Raw genomic sequence first — 26,456 nt, forward strand, 5'->3', positions numbered from 1 at the left:
GTGCGGGGAAGCGGGGCGGGGGGTGGGGGGGGGAGGGGTAAGAGGTCGGGGCAAGGTGAGCGATCCACCTCTTTGAGTCGGGTCACCTGCTGGAGCCCCTGGTCCCTTCCCTCGCCCTCGGGCCAGCCACCGCTCGGTCCAGCTTCCCGGCCACCGCGAGCAGAGAGTGGCACGGTTGCGCCGGGGATGTGGAGTTGGGAAAGCGAATCTGGACGCGTGCAGGAAGCAGAACCGACGGGCAGTGCAGGAGAGACAGCGTGAAGATTCGGGAGGCCGGTGGGGAAAACCCAACAGCCAAGCAGGGGGAGGGGGTGGAGGCACACCGGAGACAGACGTTGGACTTGTAGGCAACAGGTTCTTGAAATCGCATCACCCATCCCTTGAGTCCCACGGCAAAGTGGCAAGCGTGTTCCCTGGGACGCCTTCCACCTCCCCCAGCCCCCACCGCCACCGCGCAGGCCCACGACCGAGATTGCCCGTTGAAGGTTTTCCCATTGGCGCCTTAGCCTACACCTAGCCAGGATCTACTCCTGCCCTCTTTCCAACCCTGCACCTGTCCTTTTGTATGGATGATTTCATGGTAAAGCGCACACTGCTCTCTTTTTCTGATATCTGTCCCCTAGTGAAATGTTAATTTTTCTGTAAGTCTTTAATATTTCTTCCTTAAACTCAGCTTCCCGGAATTTTTTCTTTGTTTCTCTCCTGTCTTTGAATACCTATCTTTTGGAAGACTCCTTCTTTTGGGGGGCCTCCTTTCTTTTTTCAATCTGTTCACCCACCTTGATATTTTTGTGGCCATACTGGCAGGAATGCAAATAATTCCTGGTCGTTTCGGTGATCCTGATAGATGACTTCCCAACTCTCTAATTTGTTACTAGGCTTTTAGCCTCTAATCATGTTGGAAAATCATCTTTCATTTCACTACCCTTGTATTCTAGAAAACTAATGGACTTTTTTATTATAAGATGTTATGAAATATCAGGGGGATAAAAAAAAAAAGCCCATTGGCCTTGTTGATCTAGCCATCTGCCATGGTCCCTGTAAGTCTAGCTTACTTGGCCTGTGAATGTTTATAAAAACGTTTTGAATCAACCCAAGATGTATCCGGGAAGAATCAGTGTCTTCCAGTCATATCTGCTTTATTGTCTAGCATGGAAATAACATGCTCGCATTTTCTATTTTATGAAGATGACTTTGATCACGTTTTAGAAGCAGCCTCTGGTAAATTGTTTACATCTAGAAGACTAACCATATTAAAAGTACCACTCTTGGTGTTCTTCTGAGCCTAAGCAGGTGTAATGGACAATCTGGGTTTCTCTAACCAGGAATTTCTGATTGGCAGTATATATACCGGTGGAAGCCTCAGAGGGTTTGGTAAATTGCCCAGACTGTACAAAACCCAGAAAATTTATGTTCATAGAATTTCATGGAGCCGGTAAAATACATTCATTACTAAAACTTATTTTCCTGACTTAAAGTAACTTGTAGATCAGTTTCACATTTCAGTGTAAAAAATTATAGTTATACTCATTATAAATTAGTAATTCTCTATGGAGAGCCAGGGCCCTTGGCGATATTTTTGAATCACTATGTGAGTGAAAGGAGGAGTACCCGGGCACGTGTTCAACCTACTCTGTATCTCAAGTCTCCAGATGCTGTTTTGCCTCCCCAGGGTATATTTAGTACTGCTTGAGAATCACATTCAGGTTGAACCTTGGAGATTACTACTATTTTTTAAGTTATGTTTTTAAATAAATGCTCATCATCTGGGTTATAAAGAGGTAATGTAAGTGGTTTTCATAGAAATTTAGTGAAAGAAGAACATCAGGCTGATTTCCCAAGCAGGGATGTTAGTTCAAATCAGCAGCAAGCCATTTCCCCCGCACTCACCTACCCCTGCTCCATTCCCTACTCCCTCAAGCCATTTTCACATTCCTCCGGTGGTGAATTTGGTCTTATTTTTGTGCAGGTCTCAACTTCGGGAGAAAGAAGCAGTCACTTCTTGCTGGTGCTAAGAAATTAGGATGAAAGGAAGCAAGGATCCTAGTGTTGCACAACAGGGATGGCTTAACGTTCTGGCTTTTAGAACCTCACAACTGAGACCAGGGTGAAGAAATGAACTCTACAGAATAATGCTAGTATTTGAGTAATGATCTATAAATATGACCTGTGAAAGCAGGAATAGAGGGGTAGTCTCTGTGGCGCAATCGGTTAGCGCGTTCGGCTGTTAACCGAAAGGTTGGTGGTTCGATCCCACCCAGGGACGCCTGGAGTCGTGGCCTTCCTTTTTTTCTCAGTCCTTCCTCTTAAACATCAAAGTTCTACTTCTAATCCAAATTACTACGAATTACCTGCCTAGTAAGAGACATTTCCCAGGTCCTGTATCCTAGGAGATCAGGAGCTATCTATGGCCAAACGAGATACCCATGCTTTTTTCCCCCAAGAAGCAAAACCTTTCAGAGCTGCTTTTCTGCAGAATTCCACAGCCAGTCGGCCTTTGCAAAGGAGCGCTGCTAATACAGAAATCAGTTAAGGCTCTTTGCCATTTAGTTAATTCTTGCAGCAGATGCTAAGCACCTGGAGAAACTCAATGATCTCTGGCCAAGTTTAAAAGGGATTAAAGTTTAAAGCATTTCATGCATTAATGTGGTCTAATTTCTCCTGCTACTCACTTATACTTGGACACTGCTTTTATACATAGGACTTCAGTGAAAGTCCTAAAAATACTCTTTCAAGGGCTTTGCCTGTGGCTCCAAACTCTTGTCCTTTCATATTACACTCTTTTTTTGTGACCTTGCCAACTTTCAAATTTGTGTTTTCAGTACTTCTCTGAATCCTAAACCTATCCATGCATCCACCTGCCTGCTTCAGATGATCCCTTGCCCTCCAGGTCATCCTCTCCCGAACTGAATCCAACTTCTCCCCAGGACCTAAGCAGGAGTCTTCTCCAGTGTTCCCTCTCTTAGTGAATGATGGTACCATCACCTTTAGGGCAACAAGCCAGACAGCAAGGTGACTTCCTTGAAGTCTCTTTCCCTCACCCAGCAAATCCATCAGTCATCAAGTTCTTCCCATTTTAACTTCCCTGCCTTTCCCTTCCTGTTAGCCTGCTGCCAGTTTCCCTGGGGAGTGGACCCAGGTCAGCTTGAAAAGTCCTGGTATAGTACGAGGTACGTGTTGCCAGAACTCCCGTCTCTGTTCCCATGTCAGGAACTCCAGTGAGCTGGACTTTTCATCCTCTCAGATGTCCTTCTTAGCTCAGGAGTCAGGACAGGAGGACCACAGAGAGGAAACTCTCTTCCTGAAGGCTTTTAAAAAAGCAAAATCCTGGCTTTTCCCTAGTCTCTGAATATGTACCTGTTATTCATTTATTCATTTATGCACACAAGCATTCATTTATCAAACATAAATTGACAACTGTTATGTGCCAGGCACTCTGCAGGGAGCTACAGATACAATGATGAGCAAGAAAACAGATATAGTTATCATACTTATTCAGTTCATAAACTACTTCCTGTAATTCCTGACAACATGAACAGGGTGATCCAATTGTGCTCTCTGGGGGAATTTCCAGGACAAATGGTGCACCATCGTCCCTAATTCTTTTGTGTGCCATTTACAAACCTATGGAGGCTACAAGGCTATGCCATGCACTTGCCCCATATTGGCTGAAGGAAATTGGCTTTTGGAATCATCCAAATCTGTTGTGTTACCAGGTTTTCAGGCTCAGGATAACAGAGCAGGGTCTTTGGCTGCATAGAGTTGAGCTCCCCGAAGTGCTGGACCTGGGGGCTGGCAGTTAACCCAGGGTATACCCTGGTGTTTGGCCACAAATTATTCAGTAGGAACTGCCAGTCCATGGACTCTACCTGATCTCTGTAGTGTAATGAGTTAGACTTTCTGCTGTTAGGTTAAAGCTTGGTGGTTCACAATGCACCCAGAGATTGCTATCTTTTGAGCCACAAACATCCTTCCTTTGCCCCCAGAACTCCAAGTTGTCCATCTCTTCATAAGCTACTTACCTCATTTCTCAATTGTTCCTGGTATACATGAGGCTCCTTGGGCAGTTTTTTTTTTCTTTTTTTAATCTTAAGCAGACTCCATGCCTAGCGTGGAGCCCAACGACTCAGACCTCAAGCTCACGTCCCTGAGATCATGACCTGAACCGAAATCAAGTCAGACGCTCAGCCGACTGAGCTTGGGCAATTTCTTCTTGGTCAAAAGACTTTTGTGCTCTCTTCGGCAGCACATATACTAAAACTGGTCAAAAGGCTTTTGAGTGAAAGAATAAGTTATCTGGTTCTCACATCTCTAATATACAGTGTTGGGAAAGCCGTGGGTCAACTGCTATTGACACTCGCATTCGAAAGGGGTAAATTGAAGGCACACGGCAGTCACTGGTCCACAGCAATTCTGACATCCAGTCAGGTACATGTTGCCAGTTCCCTGATGAAGCCCCATTATTACTCTCTCGGAATGATTCTCTATGGCTCTCACTTCTATCTCCTGAATTGGCCTTACTTTTTCTTAAGAATAGTCAGTGTTTGTGGCTGATCATTTTCTCAGGCTGCTTCCTGACCATAGGAATTTGGAGGTCCAAAGGCTTCTTTCAATTTTGTACTGTCTCTGTCCCTTTCAGTCCAAGCTGATATACTTCCTTTAAAAGCTTAAAGAGTTTCTTATAAATGTATCAATATATACTCCAATTATTAGGCAAAAGCCAACTCACAGATCTCTTAGAGATCAGCCCTTTTCTACATTGGGACCCTGGTAAGGTTGCTGTGGGTCAATGTCCTTAAGATCCTTAAAGGCTCCTTAACAGGAAACGTCTCTGAGGCATGCCCTTAAGATTGATAGACTGCCTCCTTTCTGAGCCCAGAAGTCCATTAACACATGAATGGGTAAAGATATCTATCATCTATCATCTATCTATCTATCTTTATATCACACAAACACGCGCGCGCGTGCAATGGAATATTACTCAGCCATCAAAAAATGAAATCTTATCATTTGCAATGACATGCATGGAGCTAGAGGGTATTATGCTAAGTGAAATAAGTCAGAGAAAGACAAACATCATATGATTTCACTCATATGTGGAATTTAGAAAACAAAACAGATGAACATAGAATGGAGGGAAAAATAAAGACAAAAGCAGAGAGGGAGACAAACCATAAGAAACTCTTAACTTTAGGAAACAAACTGAGGGTTGCTGGAGGGGAGGTGGGTGGGGGGATGGGGTAACTGGGTGATGGGCATTAAGGAGAGCACGTGATGTAATGAGCACTGGGTGTTATATGCAACTGATGAATCACTAAACTCTACTTCTGAAATTAATAATACACTATAGGGTAATTGATTTTAAAGAAAATGAAATTAAATGAAATAAAAGGAATGCCTCCTTTCTGTCTGAAAGAGTCTGTGAGGCACTACTTCAGTCTTCTTGAGGTCTTAACAAAGAGTTCTACAGATACAGCTTTAGCTTCATCTTTCCCCTGGAACCATGTTTTGCTGACAGTACCTGGGTTTTATCTCTTTGGCCCACTCTTTCTTTCTGAAGCATTTTCTGGATGGAATCTGTCCCAAGCCTTGAAATTTCCTCCAAAATCCAGTTGAAAACTGAGTAATTAGTCCTTTAGCTCATCTCTCTTTTCTAGTGTTTTGTTATACGCAGTGCAGGGGAGGAAAAATTTTTTTTCCTTATACCCTCTTGGTTCTCTGGCTGGGGCCCTGTAAGATCAAGACTGGCAAAGGACGGGTTACCAAGAGAAAAACAGTTTATCAATGCATGCAGCTTACATCACACAGGAGAAACCTCATGATGAGTAACTCAAAGGGGTGGTTAGAACTTGGGCTTATATAGCATCTTAACAAAAGAAAAATAAATGTGTACAGAAATGAGAAGACAAAGGAAAGGGGTTTTCCTTTTCAAGGGCAGCAAACTGGGGGATGGTAAATCTATGAGCAAATTAATAGAGTAAGGTTTGCTTGTGCAGGTTCCTCTTGGAACTGACTTTATGTCTTCTTCTTTTCTTAAGATTTTCTTAAGTTTATTTAAGCAATCTCTACCCTCAACATGGGGCTCGAACTCACAACCCCAAGATCGAGCCATGTGATCTACCAAATGAGCCAGCCAGGTGCCCCACTTTATGTCTTCTTCATGGCTATAAAACCTCCCCAGGAGAGGGGACTTACAGGAGTCCTCAATTTTCAGAAGTTTCTGCTTTTAGTCAGATAAGGGAACTCTGGGAAACCTATCTTTCTGCATCTGTTGATGCTCATTTGTCTCTAGCTTAAAATAATCCTTAAAAAATAATCTTTATGCCAAAGTGGCATATTTTGGGGTGGCATATTCTGGTCCCCTACAGCATCTAAAAGAATCCAAACAGCTCCTCAGCGCTCTCTATGGAAAATTATTTAGCTAATCCCTGGATTCACTAGGTACGTTTTCTATTCTTCACATTACTACGGGAAACAGTGCAGAGGTACTTTCCGATAGTACAAAACAAGGGTGCCTCTTTGTCTGGTTTCCAATAATATACTCCTTATTTCACCTGAAGTCATCACTGTTAGCCTTCTTGAAGGCCGTCAGGATCCTGACCGCCAGCCAGTGCTCCAAACAGCACCGTATGTTTCGGCTATGGTTACGGCAGCATTCCGTTTCCAGGCACCAAGTTCCATTCCGATTACCTAGGGCTGTATATAAAAACCACACTAACCGCAGTGGCAGAAAACAGTGTCAACTGTGTTATGCTCATGGACTCTACAAGTCAGGGTTCAGGTGTAATTCCCACCAGCCATTGAAGAAACAGAACTTCCATGTTACACAAAATCTCTGAGAGACTAGAAAAGAAAAAGCACAGAGAGAAAGAGAAAAATACAGGTATAGTAGTTACCTTTGGGGGAAATGAGGGGAATCATTTGATTTCAAAGGCCCTGGTATTATTATATCCCATATTAGGGTCTACGAAACATTTGGGTTCTTTTTTAAATACTCTTTTGTACTGTGCACTTGTGTTACCTATAGGTTTAGATTTATACTAGATTCCATTTCATTTAAGTTTGGTGGATCAAGAGAGTTGATGGGGATAAGTACAGTGATTTCCTCACTTTTCATTGCTGACTGCCAATATGTATATTTTAAATACAATAAAACAGAAAACTAAAACTAAAAAAATTAAAATGTATGATTATGACTATAGTGAATTGAAATGTATTCCCCAAAAAGATATGTTCAATTCCAAACAGCCAGTACCTACGAATGGGACCTTATTTGGAAATAGGATCTTTACAGATGCAATTAAGTTAAAATGAGGTCATATTTTATTAGAGTGAACTCTAATCCAATGACTACTGTCTTTATAAGAAAAGAAGAGGATATACAGAGACACAGGGAAGAAAGTCTTGTGAATACAGAGGCAGAGATTGGAATGTTACAGCTATGAACCAAGGAAGGCCAAGGGTTGCAGGGAAGTCAGGAAGAGGCAAAGAAGGATTCTCCCCTATGGGTGTCAAGGAGGGTATGACCCTGCAGCACCTTGGTTGTGGACTTCTGGCCTCTAGAACTGTGAGCAGATACATTTCTGTTGTATTAAGCCTGTAGTACTTGGTTATGGCAGCCCCAACAAACTCATACAATTATCATCATATTAAAGCTCATCTGAAGTGTGACGGGGGAAGAAAGGAGCTCTGGGGGAAGTGGCAGTGTGTTAATTTCTTCATAGTTCAGGTTGGGAAGTGTCAAAGAAAAACCAGACCTGAACAGTGGTCAAAGCAGCAAGAGCAGATTGTATTCAGGAACTACTGCAACAGGGGAAAAGAGAACCTCAGGATAGGACTGGGCTCAATTCCAACAAGTAGGGACTTAGAGCCAAAGAGTAGAGTGGGTGTTAGTAGATGCAAAATTATTAAAAGAAAATATCAGCTAAGGGGGGATTCTGGCTAAACTGACCTAAATGAATTCTTGCTCAAGGTTGGCCAATGTGATCAGATATCAAGAGTGGGAGATTTTCTCTAAATGGACCTCCCAGGATTATTGCTAAAAACTGGGCAATGCAGACTTGACAAGGACAAAGACTGAAGCCAAGGTCAAAGCCGAGTTAAGAAGAGGACTTAGAGGAATCTGACTACAGTTCAGTCAAGGAAAGAGGCTTTGTCAGAAGTCAACCCACACTGTCAAAAAAAAAAATAGAGTTAAAGATCTATATGGTATCATAATTTTCATATATAAACACTGGATGAGATAAAAAGATATGCTAAACCTTTGAATTTACAGAAAGAAAATACAACAAAGAAAACAGACCACATAGTAAAATATTTTTAAATAATATAATTATGTAAAAGTTATCTTACGGGGCGCCTGGGTGGCTCAGTTGGTTAAGCGACTGCCTTCGGCTCAGGTCATGATCCTGGAGTCCCTGGATCGAGTCCCGCATCGGGCTCCCTGCTCGGCGGGGAGTCTGCTTCTCCCTCTGACCCTCCCCTCTCTCATGTGCTTGCTCTCTCTCATTCTCTCTCTCTCAAATAAATAAAATCTTTAAAAAAAAGTTATCTTACACTGAAATGAGCAAACTTAAGTATCTGTAACACCAATAAATATAAGATGGGATTATATCACCTACTAAGGGAAACAAATCAAGGGAATCTAGTCCCCAGATCAAAACCAGTGGCAGTAGATCTTTCTTATTGTGTGGACCTCAATTCTTGGGGAATATGAATTTGAGTATGAATGAGGTCGGGAACCCTCTTTCCTCTAAAGAAGATAAAGTGGAGGCATTTTCTACTTTAATATGTGATCTTAGTTCAATGGGCTATAAGTTACTTCCCTAGATTCTGATTCAAGGGCCAATCATATGCAGAATCATAAACAGTTTAGAATTCATTTATCCAGAAAGTCAAAGTCAATATCTAGTCTTGACCGTTCCTATGGTTTCCTTACCAGATTCTTTCTTTGGCATGAGTTTGGCTCTATTTCTGGCCTCCTAGCTCCCCTTTGGCTATTCCCTTTATCTGAGTCTGGTTGTTAATTCTCATAAATCTATGACCCACTAATAACCTCTCAATTAATTCTTTTTCTGCTTAATTTGCTAAGTTTATTTATGCTGTTTATATCCAAGACCACTAAAATTTAGATATCAGTAACAGAAATATATGGGTATCTGAAATGGTGAAAGGGCTTTGTTGGGGTAGAAGGCAGGCAAGATATTGTGAATATTCTGGAAAGAGAATCTAACAACCCAATGTCGGCTGTATAGCAGTTAATAGTCATCTGTTGTCGTCTGAGAATCTGCATTGCTAATGACTTGGGACTTCATGACAGATGTGAGAAATTTAGACTTAGAAAGTCTCCTTAAAAGAGAATGGTGTAATCAGTCCCCTACATTTTCAATTTATGGCACAGGTTAAAATGAAGAGACTTCAGTGACCTCCAAAAGGGATATAAGAAATTGTTTCACCTTGTTTATTTTTTTAAGATTTTTATTTATTTATTTAACAGAGAGAGAGAGCACAAGCAGGCAGAGTGGCAGACAGAGGGAGAGGGAGAAGCAGGCTCTTTGCCAAGCAAGGAGCCCGATGTGGGGCTCGATCCCAGGATCCTGAGATCATGATCTGAGCCGAAGGCAGCCGCTTAATCAACTGAGCCACCCAGGCGCCCCACCTTGTTTCTTTTTTAACAGTTTATTATTTAACATACAACAACCTGCCCATATTTAAAATATACAGTATGATATTTTGACATATGTATGCACTGGTAAAGCCATCATTATAATCAAAATAATAAATATATCCATCACCCCCAGAAATTTCCTTATAGCCCTCGATAACGCCTCCCTTCTGTCCCTCACTAAGTCATGCCCCCACTGACCTGTGCATCTCAAGCAAATACTGATCTGCTTATAGTCACTGTAGATTAGTTGGCATTTTCTAGAGTTTTACGTAAATGGAGTCATATAGGAATTCCTCTTTTTTGTTTGGTATCATGAGTCTTTTTAATTTTAGTCGTTCTAGTACATGTGTAGTGTTATGTTCATACCCGCTAGGATTGCTATCATTTTAAAAACAACAACAACAATAGAAAATAAAAAGTGTTGGCAGGAAGGAGAAATTAGAACCACCAAACGTTGCTGGTGAGAATGCAAATGACCCAGCGATTTCACTACTAGGTATGTACCCAATATAATTAAAACCAGATACTCAAAATGAGTCCTTGCACATGAATGTTCATAGCTGCACTATTCACAGCAGCCAGAAGATGGAAACAACCCAAATGTCTATCAACCAATGAATGCATGAACAACACGTGTGTATACATACAGTGAAATATCCACGCTACAGCTTGAATGAACTCCAGCAATAAGCTAAGCGAAAGAAGCCAGAGACAAATCACATATTGTGTGATTCCATGCATATGAAATATCTAGAAGGGGCAAGTCCATAGGAATAGAAAGCAAGCTGATGGCTTCCAGGAGCTGGGAGGAGCATGTACTGAGGAATAATTGCTCATTGGGGATGGATGTGGGGCTTTATTTTGGGATGATGAACGTGTTTTGGAACTAGATAGTGAAGGTAGTCACACAACCTTAAGAATGTACTAAATGCCACTGAATTGTTCACTTTAAAATAGCTGAACTTATGTTATATGCATTACATTAAAAAAAACAACAACCCAGCATGGTCCCTGAAGTCCAATGGTCAGCAGGTTTGATCCATAAATCAGTATATTGGTGGTTCAAGTCCCCCAGGGGAGGTGTGTTGCTAACCTACTCTTCCCCAGCCCTGCTGCTTCTCTGCCAGAGGGACTTTTTCTTTCTTAATTCATCCCTGTTATGTGACCAGTGAAAGCATCTTCGTACCATACCCAGAGAGGCAAAAGCTCTGAAAAAGCAATGATCCTAAACTGAAGCCTAACCAAGGCGGTTTTCTCTTCTGTGTGCTTAGTATAAGGTGTCCCCTTCTGGGATGGTTAATTTTATGGGTCAATTTGACTGGGCCATGGGATGCCCAGATATTTGGTCAAACATTATTTGGGGTGTTTCTGCAAGGATGTTTTTGGGTGGGATTGACATTCAAATCAGTAGACTGAATAAAGCATATTGCCCTCCCTAATGTCGGGGAGCCCCATCCAATCGGATGGAGGCCTGAATAGAATAAAAATACTGCACGCGGGGCGCCTGGGTGGCTCAGTCGTTAAGCGTCTGCCTTCGGTTCAGATCATGATCCCAGGGTCCTGGGATCGAGCCCCACATCGGGCTCCCTGCTCGGCGGGAAGCCTGCTTCTCCCTCTCCCACTCCCCCTGCTTGTGCTCCCTCTCTCACTGTGTCTCTCTCTGTCAAATAAGTAAAAAAAAAAAAAAGAAAGTAAGTAAGAAAGAAAGGTACAAGTTCCCTTCCACCAAAAAAAAAAAAAAAAAAACTGCATGGCCTCCCTCTAGTGAGAGAGAACTCCTCCTGCTTGACTGCCTTTGAACTAGGACATCGGGTTTTTCCTGCTTTGGGGCTTGGACTGGACCATCCACTTTTCCGGGGTCTCAAGCCTGCTGGCCTTGGTCTTTGGACTTGAACTGCACCAGCAGCTCCCCTGGTTCTCAGGCCTGCAGACTCCAACTGGAACTAAACCATCACCTCTCCTGGGTCTCCAGCCTGCCAACTCACTCTGCCGGTCTTGGGACTCCATAACCACATGACCCTTAGAGACAAATAGAGCTATAGATGTAAATCTCCTATTGGTTCCGTTTCTCTGGAGAACTCTAATACATCTTCCATGCATGTCCCTTCTCCCTCCTCTCATTAACTCCTAGCAGAAAATCTGAGGGCTCCTCAAATGACAGGAAACAGAAACAGCTTTATATTTTCTTTTTTTAACTGGAAACATGCTACTGAATGCAATTTGAAGGAGAAAATGCATACCTGTTAGCCCACTGCCTTCAAACCACATGGGAGCTGCTTGAGCTGCTGAGGTGAAAACACTCCCCAAAGAACTTGGCAGTGTCCTTCCTAGAGGGAGAGCCACAGAGGTCCAAACAGAAAGGACTGTATGCTTAACGGATATGGTGGATGGCAAAGGTTCTGAGTTTATTTCCAAGGGTGCTGTGATTCACCAGGGGTGGGGCCTGGGGAAAGGTTCCTGGGCGGGGGAATGGAGAAAGATGACTCAGTTTGGGAGAGCATGACCTTAGATCCAAGTGGTGGGGGGAGGAGCTGACAGCTCTATACAGGAGTGGGCCTGGAAGCTCAGAGAAGTAGCTGTGCCTAGTATTTGTAGCTGTGGGGAATAGCACAAATGGAGGGCCACATACCATATGTCTAAATATTTTAAATTTATCTGTTAAGCTAATAAACAGTAAAATACAGTAAGATCTTTCCACCTACCTTGACAAAAAGACCTTCTTAAGGACCTATGAGGCCAGATTTGCATTTGGAATTGTGGGACTCCTCAGAGCTCTGTGCCTGAGGACAGTGGCTCAGGGAGGACCCTCTCCTCTCAATTCTAGCTCCTTCCTGCACAGAGAGGGGTCTAGTGCAGGTGTGTGGGCACCTCGCCTCCCACTACCAGGAGCTGCTCAAACCCCTGCAAACAGCCTTCCTTTGGCCCCCTGTTGATCCTCACCTGCACACACTGGAGGCCTAATCCACCTCCGCCACACTGATGGGCAGAGAGCCCTAACCAAACTTTAGGCATCTGTGCAGGTCATTCCAGGTCCCAAATGACAGAGCGGGGCCTAGAAGAGGGGTGCAGCTCCAGGTGGGCCTGTCCCATTGGCCCTGAGTATTCCTCCCTCTGCATCGCAGAGGACCCTAGTGGGAGGAGATGAGGAATAAGATCCTTTTGTGGGAGGGGAGGGAGCAAAAGAGAGACATGTCTTCCTGCGTCAACCATGGGGAAACTATAGAAGTGGGACAGGCACAAAAATTTTAGGAATGAGGTGGGCAAAAAAGAAAGAAATATGAGAAACGCTTGCGGTCAGAGGGAGGCAGTGACAAAATGTAGGAAAAATTGTCCTCTTCCTTGGCTTGACCTGTGACAACATTTGTTGCAACTTTTCTGCCACTGAAGTCTCCTTCCACCCCCTGACCCAAGTGGCAGTCACTGCATCCAGCACCACACACCCACTTCACGACATTCTCCAGACATTTCTAAAGGTCTCTAACAGGTGCCTGCATCATTCGTAAGATCTTACTCCTCTGGGAGATGCTCCCCGTGTGTCCTCCGTGCCATCCCCTGGTGGTCTAGTGGTTAGGATTCAGCGCTTTCACTGCCGCAGCCTGGGTTTGATTCCCGGTCAGGGAAGCAGGTTTTCCGTTTTTCTTTCCCCTTCTGACCACCATCAATACTCTGTAGTTGCTGCGACTCCTGCCGCCTGGCTACATAGTCAAAGCGCAGGGCGCTCAGTCTCCCAGGCTGGCAAGTGCCCGCGTGGCTGCTGACTCTTGCCCGCCAAGGCCAAGCTCGGGGATCCTCAGATGAAGACGGTGGCTCGCGCAGCCCGCAGGCCTCTCAAGCTTTTCCCCGGGTGATCCGGAAATCAGTTTTGAGAACCTCAGGATGAAGTCACTGGGGAGCCAAAGACTGGTGTCATGTAATTTACTATTTTAATAGGATCAGTCCTCATCTATTTGTGATAGTTCCTGTCTTACAGGTAAAGTGAACTAATTACCATATAGAAATAACATTCTTGTTTTTACAAAAGACCAAAAGGCAGAGGATCTGGTAAAATGACCTGAGTTGTCTACACCTCTGGAATATAACAGGGTTTCAATGTATGGGGGAAACATTACATCCATTATTGAAACCGTGCCTATCCAAGCAAACCGTAACAGATGTAAGAGTCATTTGATATAACTCACTGTTTCATGTAGAAATTTTCTCATAGGGACAAAAATTAACCCATAATTTCCAATAGAGGGAGGCAGAGGCGAGTTTGAATCCACATAGGGGAATGTCTCATTCTTCACACGTACCTTGTTCCCTCCATACCAATACACCTCAGGACCAGATGACTGGTGGGATGCGCGGGAACAAGCCTCGGTGAAAATGGAGTTGCTCCGAGCAACAGTAGAACCCCAGTGGTGATGAGAAAGAAAACAGACTTCCCTGGCCGGGAATCGAACCCGGGCCGCAGCGGTGAAAGCGCCGAATCCTAACCACTAGACCACCAGGGAAGGGGTGCTGAGCAATGCTGGGCAGCACCTCCTGACAAAAGATCTTGGGACTGAGTCAAACATACATTAGGAATTTGGGGGGATGTCTGAAAAACGTCCTTGAAATTGTAAATAATTTTTGAAGGTGTGTTTTGTAACTGGAGTCCAGTGGAACAATGGAGCCTCCGTATGAGCAGAGAAGATGCGAGCAATATTCTTGTTCACCTTCCTTGTTGCCCATTTGTATACGGTATTTGCTACCTTCCATGAACACAGGATTCCGGATGGACCCACCACGCAGTGGGAGTTCAGAGACTTAAGGTGAGTCTAAAGTAAGCACTTTGCCTCTGTCACGGAATAAACTTCCAGCCCAGAGGCCACACTTTCCATTCCAAGCAGAATTTGCTTCAAATGGAAAAAGAAGACAATGGTGTTCTAAGAAAAACCAACGACCAAGAAATCCTATCATATCCTGTCTTACGTAACTTCTGGTGTTAACCAACCACTTACGGTGGAAACAATGACACAGAAGGAAAGGTAAAAACAGCACAACCCAGAATTCCTTTTCCTTTCACGCCTTCCTTCCTTTCCAGCAAGCTGAAGGTAGAAAATGGTAGAATGTGTGTATTTAGAAGTAAACTAAGAACAGTTGAGTTAATTCTGTGCAACATTTCCACTGTTCTGGAAAGGACAAAAATTCATGTGCCCTTAGGAGCTATGAAATATGGATTGTGTGATTTCAGTGATTCTGCCTATGAGTTAAATGCTTTTATATTTGCACTGTCAACTAAAAACAAATCTGGACTTAGATAAGGAGAGACTTCTCAAAAAGACTATTGCAATAGAAGAGGATGCTCCAATCTCAGAAATCTGCAAATATCTCAACATCAAACAGCAAAAGGTGTTTCTTTCACAGGGAGGGGTAAGCAGAGCTTAGCAGCAACTTTTAAGGGGAAATTGAGGCAGCGAGGGAGAGTGAACAGAGAGCATGATGAGAGCAGTTTCCCAGGAAATGTGTTTCCCTTTGGTCAATGGATTGGCAGGATAAGCTAGTAAATGGGACGTGTTCTGCATATTGGCAGTTGCTCAATCTTGGACACCAGCCAAAGTCCAAGGGCCTATGGGGAGGATAGAAGCTTGACTCCAGGTAGCTCAGGCTAAAGCAGAGGATGAAAACTGGGCCTTGCACAATCTAATGATAACTGGCAAAATTCATCCTAATTATTTTAATTTTTCTTTACATAGAATGACATTAAATAGCAAATAAAAAAACACCACAACAAGTGGGGAGGGAGGCCACGGAAGAAGGGGAAAAGCTTTATACTTCACAACCTCTAGCAGCACTTTTCTTGTTGCTTTCTGAACAAGAGGCTCACGTTCTTATCTCCCACTGGGCCGCACAACTCATGATCCTAGTACCAGATGGTAAGTTGAGTTTCCGGGTCTACATTTGTATTAGCGTGATTCACGGCTTCTTTCTCAAACATCCCAGCTGGAGTTCGAGTTTTGGTTTTGTTACCCATCTTCACTGTTCTGGGGCTTGATCAAGCAGCTGAAGACCTTGGGGACCCCAGGCTACACCTCCCATGCAGGTGTCCAGCTGGGCCCTGGACCCAGTTGATTGCTCTTTTGCTTTTCCTGTAGGATACAGGTCGACAGTTGATTCATTGCAGTCGCCTACTGCCCTTTCATCCAGCAGGAGCTGAGCAGGACAGACATCTCTCCAGAGCCTGCAGTTGGATTTTGCTGACCTATTGCTTTTGCAAGGCCCAGCCTCACCCCTGCTCGCCCATTCCCACGCAGGGCATGGCAGCCTCACACCTCCCAGCAACCTCTGCGTCCAGGTGGGAAGAGGGACTGTCTCTGACCACCTACCACAATCGTGCACGTGGACTTGGGCGGGGGAGAGGTGGAAAGCCGGCAATGTTTCTGGCATTTCCACCTTCTGCCACTCCTATACTGGTCTCTCTCTGTGGCAGGGGACTGGACACTGGTGGTCTCCCGGGAGCTAGGTCACAAGAGGAATCAAAGCCTTGTAGCTAGTTGGACCCAAACTAGAATGAGGAGATAACTGACTTTGATGAAAAGCCCCATCTCCTTCCTCATTAGCATAGTGGTGATTTATTCCCATCTGTCATGGGAGATTAGGATTTAATTCACCAGCGATTTAACTCATTTGTTACCACATCACTTTTGCTTAACTCCTCTTATTTCCTAGCTTACAAGTAAAATCAAACAGTTAGTTACCATATAGAAATACATTCCTGTTTTACAAGAAATCCAAAGGGATTAAGTGTGACATTCCAGATCTTGCAAGCCCAGTACGTGTATTTGCATGGCGCTGGACTGCCCTGCGGGGCACTTTAAACATCTGTGGAAAGGCCAAAAGGGTAAAATTACCGGGCCACCTAGAACTCTAATTTTAACTATTTTTAGGATTTCAAAGTGAGAGAAAGTTTCATGATTACTAATACTGTGCTTCTATTGACAGAACCTTTCTAGATTTAGCGGATATCTGAAATATTGTGCATGTTTCCAAGTGAAAGTTTAATAACAGATCAGTGATTTCCCGGTGGGGTGGGGGAAGCATTTTGGAATTACTGGATGGACATCTTCAATCTTCACAGCCTCCCTGCCCCTCGGGTGCTGACCAGCCTAGCAACTGGGTGTTTGACTCCGCCCTTTGTCTCTCTTGACAGCTAGAAGGACTAGGAGCTCACTGCCATGCTTAATTTACACCTTTGAGTAAATGATCAGCATTCTTACCTTTAAAATATATTTCAGTGAGAAGTAATGAAACTAAGGCTTACTGAAGAGGCTGCTGAGAGGCTGTTGTCATCAGGTTAAGGCGCCCGCAGATGGAAGTTTCCCCCCGCCCCACTCCAGCTGCCCCCTGCCTCAGTCCAAGCGAAGGGTCCACTTCAATTCTCGACTCGGGTCTCAACTCTGGGTGAAGGAGCAGTGGCTTTCCACTGGAGCGGGGCGTCGGGATTGATGAAGCGAAGTTCTGGGCTCCCGAAGTTACGAAGTGATGATTTCCATGTCTGGCTTCTGGAATCAGCCGCGTCTGTCCTGCTGCCAGGCTCAGGATCACAGCGTTGGGTGCTGGGCCCAGCAGGGCTGAGCGCGAAGCACAACCTTACCTCTCTGTGGGAAGCACCTGGACAAGACTTACCTGGGGAGCCACGCTACTGAGCATATGGGGTCCTGCGGGCTGCCACCTTCAGCTTTTTTTTTTTTAATTTTATTTTTATTTATTTGCGAGAGAGGGAACACAAGCAGGGGGAGTGGGAGAGGGAGAAGCAGGCTTCCCATGAGCAGGGAGCCCGATGCGGGGCTCGATCCCAGGATCCTGGGATCATGACCTGAGCTGAAGGCAGACGCTTAATGCGCCCCACCTTCAGCTTTTAATTAATGTTCAGTGGTTTGATCCCAATTCCTGGACAGCCTTTCCTGAGGTGACTATCCTGCTGCCCTCTACGTTTCAGTTTGCCCTCACTGGTTCTCCAAGTTTCTAAGTCTTAGTTTTGGTCTCTGCTGAGGGCCCCCACTCCTCCCTTCCCCCAACAGAAAGAGAACATGCTGGTATCTGTCTGGCTAAACAGCGTTAGGACTTGTAAAATAATGGCGCCCAGCCCAAATATGCCAAGTGTCTGAGAGACCCTGCATCGGTAATGTGATATTGAGATATAACAACAAATGTATACTTTGGTCTTCAACTCAGGCCCCCCGCCAGAGCTAAAACCTTTGTAATTTCCTAAGAAAGAAAGATGGTAGGAGGATCTTTTGTTCTCACATTTCTTCTTTGACCTGGTTCCTATCCCAGAGCTCCTAAATCCTTTGGAATTTCCTGGGTAGGCGTGTGTTATGATTTAATGAGGTGACTCCTGGTGGGCTCCTGGATAGCTTCAGGATGGGGTCTAGTCACCAGAAAAACCATTATGATTAGAAACTTGGCAAGCTCAGTGACACCCCCTACCTCCTCTGGAGAGAGGCTGGAGATCGAGTTAATAATGGATGGTACCTCCTTGGAGATGCCTCCACACACAAAATCCCTGAGGTAGGGGGTCTGCACAGCTTCCAGGCTGGGGAACCCGTGGAAACCCCTTCCCGCCTTCCCTGCCCTATGCATCTCCTGTCTGGCTGTTGCGGGGTCGCATCCTTTTATAACAAACTGATAATCTGGTAGGTAACCTGTTTTCCTGCGTTCAGGGAGTCATTCTAGCACTTTATCAAGCCGGAGGAGGAGGTGATGGGAGCCTCTGATCTATAGCTGGTTGGTCCCAAGCACAGGTGACAACCTGCACTCATGACAGGTGCCTGCAGAGGGAAGGGGTGCCACGTGGGACCGAGCCCTCCCCCTGTGGGATCTGACGCGACCTGAGTGCCCAGGGTCAGAACGGAGCTGAACTGGAGGAGCCCAGCCGGCGTCCCGGGCGGGGACTGGCGGGGACCGGCGGGGGTGGGGGGCCTCCCGCACCTCGCGTGGGCAGAGGTGCAGCGTCTGTGGCAGGAGTAAAGGAGACCCACAGGAGGAAAGGCACGGCAAAGAGAAAACGGAGCGTCTCCTTTACAAGGGCCTTCTGAATTCAGTGCGGGGCGAACGTCAAGTGTGTGTTTATTGTTTCGGAGCGAAGCGGCCACGCCGCCACCGGTCTCTTCCCGCCCGCACGTGCTGCAGGCGCCGGCGTCCCGCGGGCCTTGCGGGGTCCGGGAAAGGGCGCGGCCCGCGCGCGGGGAGCCCGGGCGGCAGCAGGCGGCTCCCCGCAGCGCCGCCCCCCAGCCCCAGCCCGCGGGGGCCCGGAGCTTCCCCGCGGGGGCGCCATCGAGTCCGGCCAGCGGCTCGCAGCCGCCCAGCGGCAAGGCGGCTTTCCAGGCGCCGGCTGCCGGCCGGTTTCCGTAGTGTAGTGGTTATCACGTTCGCCTCACACGCGAAAGGTCCCCGGTTCGAAACCGGGCGGAAACACGCGTACCTTTTGCGCGCTGCGCTGGGGTCCTGCGGCCCAACGGGCCAAGCCCGCGGGAGACGGCCGCGCCGCCCCGGGCAGGAGGCGGGTGGGCAGGTGGCTGGGCACCCCCGAGCAGCAGGCGCCTTCGCAGCCCTCCGCCGCCTCCTTTGCGGTGTCCTTCTCCGGCCCCGGAAAGGGAAAGCACGCTGGCCGCTCAGCGAATGAAGCCCTCGGTTCCGATCCGGACCCCCGAGGACCAGGCTCTCGGTCAGGCTCTGCTCCGGTGCCGGCCTCCGGCTTGGCCGCGGTCGGAGCGCCTCCTCCGGGGCATCTGCCAACCTGTGCGGGGACCCAGCCAGGGCGGGGCGACCGTCTGGCTTTCCGCGGATGGCCCGCAGGACCGAGGAGCCGGGTCCCCCACCTAACCTGCCTTTCCTGGTTTCTCTTCACCATTTCAGCTCCCACCATCCAGCCCGTTCTCAGTCAACAAGCGTGATCTCCTTTCTCCCTCCCTCTTCTCAGTCTCTCCCCACGGGGAATCCTAAGGCCCTCGGTTCTCAATCAGGTGGAAACGATATGTTTTCCTCTAATTAAAAATTTATTCTCACAATCCAACCCTTCCCTCCCCCAAAATACGCAATTTGAACAGACATGTCACCAAAGAAGATAGATGAACGAATGATCATAGGAAAAGGTGTTCAACATTACTTATTAGAGGAAGACAAATTAATAACAATGAGATACCACTACACGTTATTATAAATGTCTGCCGTATCAGGCTGTCAAGGATGTGAAGGAACCGATGCACACATTCACTCCTGGTATGAACGTAAAATCCACTTTGCAGTTTCTTTAAAAGTTAAACTACTACAATATGATTCTGCCATTCTAATCCTTGGTATTTACCAAGCGGAAAGAAAGCAAATGCAGGTATGAAGACTTGTACCCGAAAGTTCATAGCAGCTTTATGGGTAAGGGCCAGAAACTAGCAACAACCCAAATGACAATTAACAGCTGAAGGTAAATTGTGGTATCCCCATGCAACAGAATACTCCTCAACCCTCCACCCCCCAAAAAGGGAATGAACTATTGATACACACAACATGGATCTCGAAATAATGATGCTGAGTGAAAGCCCAACCAAAAAAAAGTGCTGTATGATTCCATTTATATAAAATTGTAGAAAATGGGGGCCCCTGGATGGCTCAGTCAGTTAAGTGCCTGACTCTTGATTCCGGCCTAGTCATGATCTCAAGGTCCTAGGATCAAGCCCAGGAGGAGTCCAGCTCTGCACTCAGCGTGGAGTCTGCTTGTCCTTCTCCCTCTGTTCCTCCCCTGCTCTCTTTCTCTGTCTCTCTCTCAAATAAATAAATAAAATCTCAAAAAAGAAAATTATAAAATCATAGAAAATGAAAACTGTAATGACAGAAGCAGATCAGAGGTTGCTTTGGAAGTGGGAGGAGAATGGCAGGTGATAAGAATTAAAAAGGGGCCCAAAGAAATTTTAAGGGAGGGGGTGGTGGTGAATATGTTCATTATCTTAATTGTGGCCAGCTGTGTTATGATTGTCATTGATCATAGGCACTTTGACCTTCATGGGCCACTTCCTTCATAAGAATATATTTTTAGGGGCGCCTGGGTGGCTCAGTCGTTAAGCGTCTGCCTTCAGCTCGGGTCATGATCCCAGGGTCCTGGGATCGAGCCCCGCATCGGGCTCCCTGCTCCGTGGGAAGCCTGCTTCTCCCTCTCCCCCTGCTTGTGTTCCCTCTCTTGCTGTGTCTCTGTCAAATAAATAAATAAAATCTTAAAATATATCTATATATATTTTTAAATATTAAAAGCCTTTAAAATATATCAATATCAAAATATTTTACAAATGTGTTGGTATAAGGATGAATAGCAATATGTAAAAATATTTTCTTTAACATAAAAATTCATTATTTTCTTTGAATTTAAAAGCGTTTTTTAAGAATTAAAGCATTTTTAAATTTACAATAAACTAAAGCATTTTCATAGGTGTCTGACTATGTTGCTTAATGGGCAAGTCAGCCCTGGAGTTGAAAGATGGCTTCATAGGTCAATATATGTGTCAAAACGTAACAACTTGTACATTTTAAATACATACACTTGCCTGTCAAGCATGCCTTAACATAGCTGTTAAAAATTGCTTTAGTATTTCTTTTTTTTTTTTAAGATTTTATTTATTTATTTGACAGAGAGAGACACAGCGAGAGAGAGAACACAAGCAGGGGGAGTGGGAGAGGGAGAAGCAGGCTCTCCGCCGAGCAGGGAGCCCGATGCGGGGCTCAATGCGGGGCTCGATTCCAGGACCCTGGGATCATGACCTGAGCCGAAGGCAGACGCTTAATGACTGAGCCACCCAGGCGCCCCTGCTTTAGTATTTCTCAGAAAAAAAAAACACATATTTGAAGGCTGTTCTGGATACTCATATAAATATATATTTTTAAGTTTTTTATTAAAAACTTTGTACCAGGGGCGCCTGGCTGGCTCCGTTGGTAGAGCATGGGACTCTTGATCTTGAGGTTGTGAGTTTGAGCCCCACATTGGGAGTAGAGATTACTTAAAAAAATTGTTTTTAATTTTAAGAAATCTTTTTAAAAAAAGGTTTGTATAAAACAAAATATATACTCACAACATTAAATAATTTTTAGGTGGACCTCACGTACAGTGTTAATCTCAATTCCTTGTCCTCTATCCACCTGGATGAGTACAAAATATTTTGGGGGGGTCTTAATTTCTTTTCTTTTATCCCTATTCCCTACTCCCACCCCCAGCTAATGTGTTTGATATGTATCCTGGATGTGTGTGTATGTATCCTTGTAAAATGTGCAGCTGTTCCGTGTGTAATTTTTGCACTTGGCACTGTGACTTCATGGTCTACTCATGTTGTTGTCTGCACATTTAGTCCTTTGTTTCTAACTGCTGTAAATAATTTTATAGTGAGCATCCGCCCACTTTACTTTTCTTTCCCCTATGATGGATACCAGGCTGTCAGGATACCACACCCTGCTATCAGAAACAATGCCATCATACATTCTCTATTAAACACATATTTAGAGAGAGCCTAAATGCCAGGTACTGTTCTGACCTCTGGGGATTAGGTCATGACAAAAAGAGAGACAAAACAAATCCCTGCCGCGTGGAGTTTACATTCTAGTGGGTGAGACAGACAATAACAAGATAAAATACATAGTGTATTCTGTGATGATACGTACTAAGGGGAAAGAGAGAACAGCAGGATATGAAATGTTTGGTGGTGTGCGTGCATGTGGGGGGGGCGTGTATAGGAAGTTTTAGATAGCACGGCCAAAGAAGGGCCCCTGAGAAAGTGATTTTTGAGTTAAAATCTGAAAGAAGTAGGAAACTAGCCCTGTAGATATCTGGGCACTCAGCAGCAAGGGGCAGCAAGTGCAAAGGTCCCATGGCAGGAGCTGTTGTATTCCAGAAATAGCAAAAAGGCTCCTGCGACTGGATCAGAGAGAGCTAGAGGGCAGTAGAGTGCCTTGTAAGACATACTAGAAGTTTTGGCTTTCGCTTTGCTGAGAGCTGGAAGGCTGGGGAAATGCATTTCCCTGCGTCGCACAACAGGGCAGAGAATGCATCTGAGAAAGAGACACTACAGCCAAATAGCAGCGAGGAAAGAATAACTACAGTTCCTCTGGTGACCCTGCTTTTGTCTCTATCTGGAGCCTAAAGTGATTGATGGCTCTCCATCACCCTTGTTCCAGACCAACTACTCTAGCATTCCTTGGTTACCCATTCCCCTAGCTCCTTTCTGAGTAGATGCCAGAAAGCTGGGCCAGTTGAGGAAGAGAAGCGTTGGCAAATTCCTCAGAGCTTTGTGGACCTTGAAAAGAGCCCTTCCCTGTTGCTCAGAAGATTTCAGGGCTTTATGAAGAGTACAAAGAATTAGTAGGGTGGCAGGCCTCTACCACCCAGACCAGCCAGGATCTTCCAAAGTCTGATCCTTGGTCGGACACAAATGGGAAATCCAGGAACGGGAGACAGACTTTGCTTCCGGGGGCAAACAAGTCCACGGCTTCCTATGGAAGCTGTAAGGTAACTTGCAGGAAGCTCGGTGGTCTTCTCGCCCTGCTCCCTTCTCTGCTGTGACGCAGGACCCAGGCTGCTGTCACCCCAGGTCCCAGGAAAGTATGATGAGCCTTCTGAAGCGTTTCAGGATAGAATCAGTGAGACTTGCCTAAGAAATAAGAAAATGGCTGGGTCACATGTGTTTGGGGCCCTGAAAGGAGTAGTCTGCATGTTAGCGTAGGCAGTTAGTTCTGTTCTAACAAGAGACCCAGAAGCCAGCAGCGAGGAAGTCCAGGCCAGCTATTGGGAAGGTCAGAGGCCTGTCCTGGCAGCCCTCCTCAAGAAGCCGGATCAAACCAGACAGGCCCAAGATGGCAGGTGCCATGACAGGAAACCCCTGATAAAATAAGGAAGAAAAAGGGCGAAACCCTGCTTCCCACCCCAAGTAATAAATATTCTGCCCCCGAGTTAACAACTGTTAATAAAAGATAGAAACCCAACCACCAGGGCATGCAGCTCGCTCTCTTGAGCTTCCCTGTTCTCCTATCTTCGAGAATGTACTTTTGCCTTAATAAACTTTCCTGCTTCTGTTACCCATCTACTGTGCTGCGTGTCTGTCCTTGAATTCGTTTTTGTGACAAAACCAAGAATTTTTGTCAATTCCTTCAGGTCTGGCTGGGTGGAGGCCTCAGGGCCCCGGAGCAGCCTTTGCTTTCAAAGAGGCTACACAAGCCAGTAATTCTCCTCTAGTTTCGGTACTGCAGGCAAGAGCTTCGCACACTGCTGGGGAAATGGGCTCCATCTGGCTGAGTGAGGAGTCTCAGGCATCAAGATCCTGCCCAACTTAAGTTAGAAGACTAGACAAACTTTTCCCCTGTGTTTGGAAACAGCCAGTGCATGGTAAAGGCCAGAAATGCATCTGTAATTCCCATAGTTGGGCCTTCTGCCTAAATTGCCAAAAAGCTGGAAGTACCTTAAAGCCCAACCATAGCATCCTGCATAGCGCCTCACTTCTGGACTCATTCAGGGCTCCAAGTTATGTTAATTGAAAAAGACTTGGGCGCAGAGCAGTGTGTAGAATGTGTGGTGTTTGGGTAAGGAAAAGTGGAGAAAATAGATGTAGGTGATGTGGAGAACAAAGGCAAAAGAAATGTAGATAAAATTACATTTCCTTATAACATTGACAAATACTTGAGACCGGCAGAGGATAACACTGCCCCAGGAACTCCCAAACTTGTAAATGCCTTGCTACAGAGAAAAACCACCTTAGCTTGACAATAGCCAGCCTCCAGGATGCTGAGTTTTCTTTAACATATGAGAAATTCTTTTGAAACTTCCCTTTGTCTTTACCTCCCCCAACTCCAAAATATAAAATCAATTGCTTCTCACAATCCCAGCATAGCTCTTTCTGCCCTAGACTCCTGCCCCTGTGCTGTAATAAAACCAAATTTTTGCACCAAAACTGTCTCAAGAATTCTTTCTTGGCCGTTGGCTCCCAAACCCTACTTCAAACCATATCATATGCACATATAAATAGCCACATGTATAAATTATCCATGAAGTACCTACAAGAAACGTAGCTGTGGTTGCTTCTGAGAGAATGGGGAACTGAGGGCAGAGCCAGAAAGGAGACTTACTTTTCCTTGCCTATATGTTAATGGTTGAATTGTTTTTATTACGTCCACATATTATCTACCAAAAAATGTCAAATGTTTTTAAAATAAAAATAGATAAAAGGTCAGTGCAATATAAACGTCAAGTATGATTAAAAAGACATGAGGTATCATGGAAAATTAGCAGCCTAGTCAGGTAAAGGCGAGATTATGGGTAAATTTTCATTACAAAGATAAATAGGGACACGTTAACGCTCATTTCCCCAAAATTAATTCGTCACACGGTGATTTCGCCTTCCTACTCCCGGGGCCTTCCAAGTTACGCCTAATCCCTGACCCCTTTGGCGCGCGAGTCACACCCAGGGACACGGAAGAGAGTCGTCCCTGGGACATCGACCCTGTACATCAGCCAACCTCGCCAGCCTAACCAAACATCCCGGAAAATCCAAATCCGAGCAGAGATGCTCCGAGAAAAGTGAGCCCAGGGCTCCCCGGAAGCTCGAGCGGGCCCAACGACTGGAGTCCGGGGACGTCCCCGCCCTCGGACGCCCCCGTTTCCCCACCCCCATCACGTCCGGCCCCGCCTCCCACCGCGGATGTCCCGCCTCCCTCGCCCCTTGTCACATCCGGCCCCGCCTCCCACCGGCGGACGCCCCCGCCCCTCCGCCCCCGGTCACGCCCGTGCCCCGCCCGCCTGTCGCCCGCGGACACCCCCGCTCCCACTCGGGTGCCCGCCCCCGCGGGTCGGTAGGCTTCCCGTCAGTGAGGCTGAGTCACGACCGGAAGGTGGGGAAGGGCTGGTGTCGGTTCCCGGCAGTGAGAGCAGGGTGACGCGAAACGGGCAACACGCCGCGGAAGGGAAGCAGAGCAGAGCCGGGTGTCGCGGATGGGATGGGGAGAAGGGGCAGGTCCCAGTCCGCAGCCCCGCTGCCTCTTCAGGCGTCCGTGGCTCAGGCCCAGGCGCTGGGAAGGACCCGGCTCGTCCCGAGGGGAGTGGCGGGCCACAGACCTGGACACCCGGCACTCATGCGTGGTCGTGTTCCGCCCGGTCCCGTTCGCTCGGCTCCTCCGTCTCCACCCTAAACCGCTCTGATCCCTCTGATATAGGTGTGCTATTTAAAAGGATTCTATGGACGTAACAACGGGGGGAAAGTCTGGTTTAGGAGAGTGCAGCAGTTCTCTAAACAGCTTGCAGAGTCTTGAATTTGCTAATATACATTTTTTAATCATAGTGACTAATTTTTGTTTTACATTTACCTTGTATCAGACTAAGTGATTTACAAAGTCATTTAATCATTTTAACAATCTTAGGAGATAATCACCATCAAAATGCAACAGATGAAGAAATAATAAAGTTGTAAAGGGACATGCAGGAGGTCCATTCTAGCGATGCATGGGCAAGATCCAAACTCTGGTCATTTATACTGATTGTCCAAAAATCCCTTTTTAAATTGGAGCATCAGGAGAGATCAGCCCTACAAATAATGCACTTTGTCTTGGGGTCCCTGGAGAGGGCAGCTGTGAGGTCCAAGTCAGACAAGGGAATGAATGTGAGCCCCTGCCCTGCGCTGGAAGAGGTGGCTCGCCCCTTCTGACTACAAGGTGAGGCGGCGGGGAAACCTGCAGGAGACTGAGGTCGGGGTGCCAGCAATGCATGCTGCTGCTCCTTCCTACACCCCTGGCAGGACATGCCCAAATATTC

General features: G+C 46.0%; 3 non-coding genes across 3 annotated transcripts; 2 read left to right on the plus strand and 1 right to left on the minus strand.

The window, feature by feature from the left end:
* Positions 1-2,192: 2,192 nt before the first annotated feature.
* Positions 2,193-2,266, plus strand: TRNAN-GUU (transfer RNA asparagine (anticodon GUU)). The gene has a single exon. It is a non-coding gene; the product is annotated as a tRNA-Asn (tRNA).
* An 11,822-nt stretch (positions 2,267-14,088) lies between these two features.
* Positions 14,089-14,160, minus strand: TRNAE-UUC (transfer RNA glutamic acid (anticodon UUC)). Its single transcript has one exon. It is a non-coding gene; the product is annotated as a tRNA-Glu (tRNA).
* A 4,872-nt stretch (positions 14,161-19,032) lies between these two features.
* Positions 19,033-19,105, plus strand: TRNAV-CAC (transfer RNA valine (anticodon CAC)). Its single transcript has one exon. It is a non-coding gene; the product is annotated as a tRNA-Val (tRNA).
* Positions 19,106-26,456: the final 7,351 nt, after the last annotated feature.

This window comes from Leptonychotes weddellii, chromosome 6 (genome assembly GCF_054177405.1).
Source record: "Leptonychotes weddellii isolate Sample4059 chromosome 6, ASM5417740v2, whole genome shotgun sequence".
In the NCBI taxonomy this organism is placed as follows: Eukaryota; Metazoa; Chordata; class Mammalia; order Carnivora; family Phocidae; genus Leptonychotes; species Leptonychotes weddellii.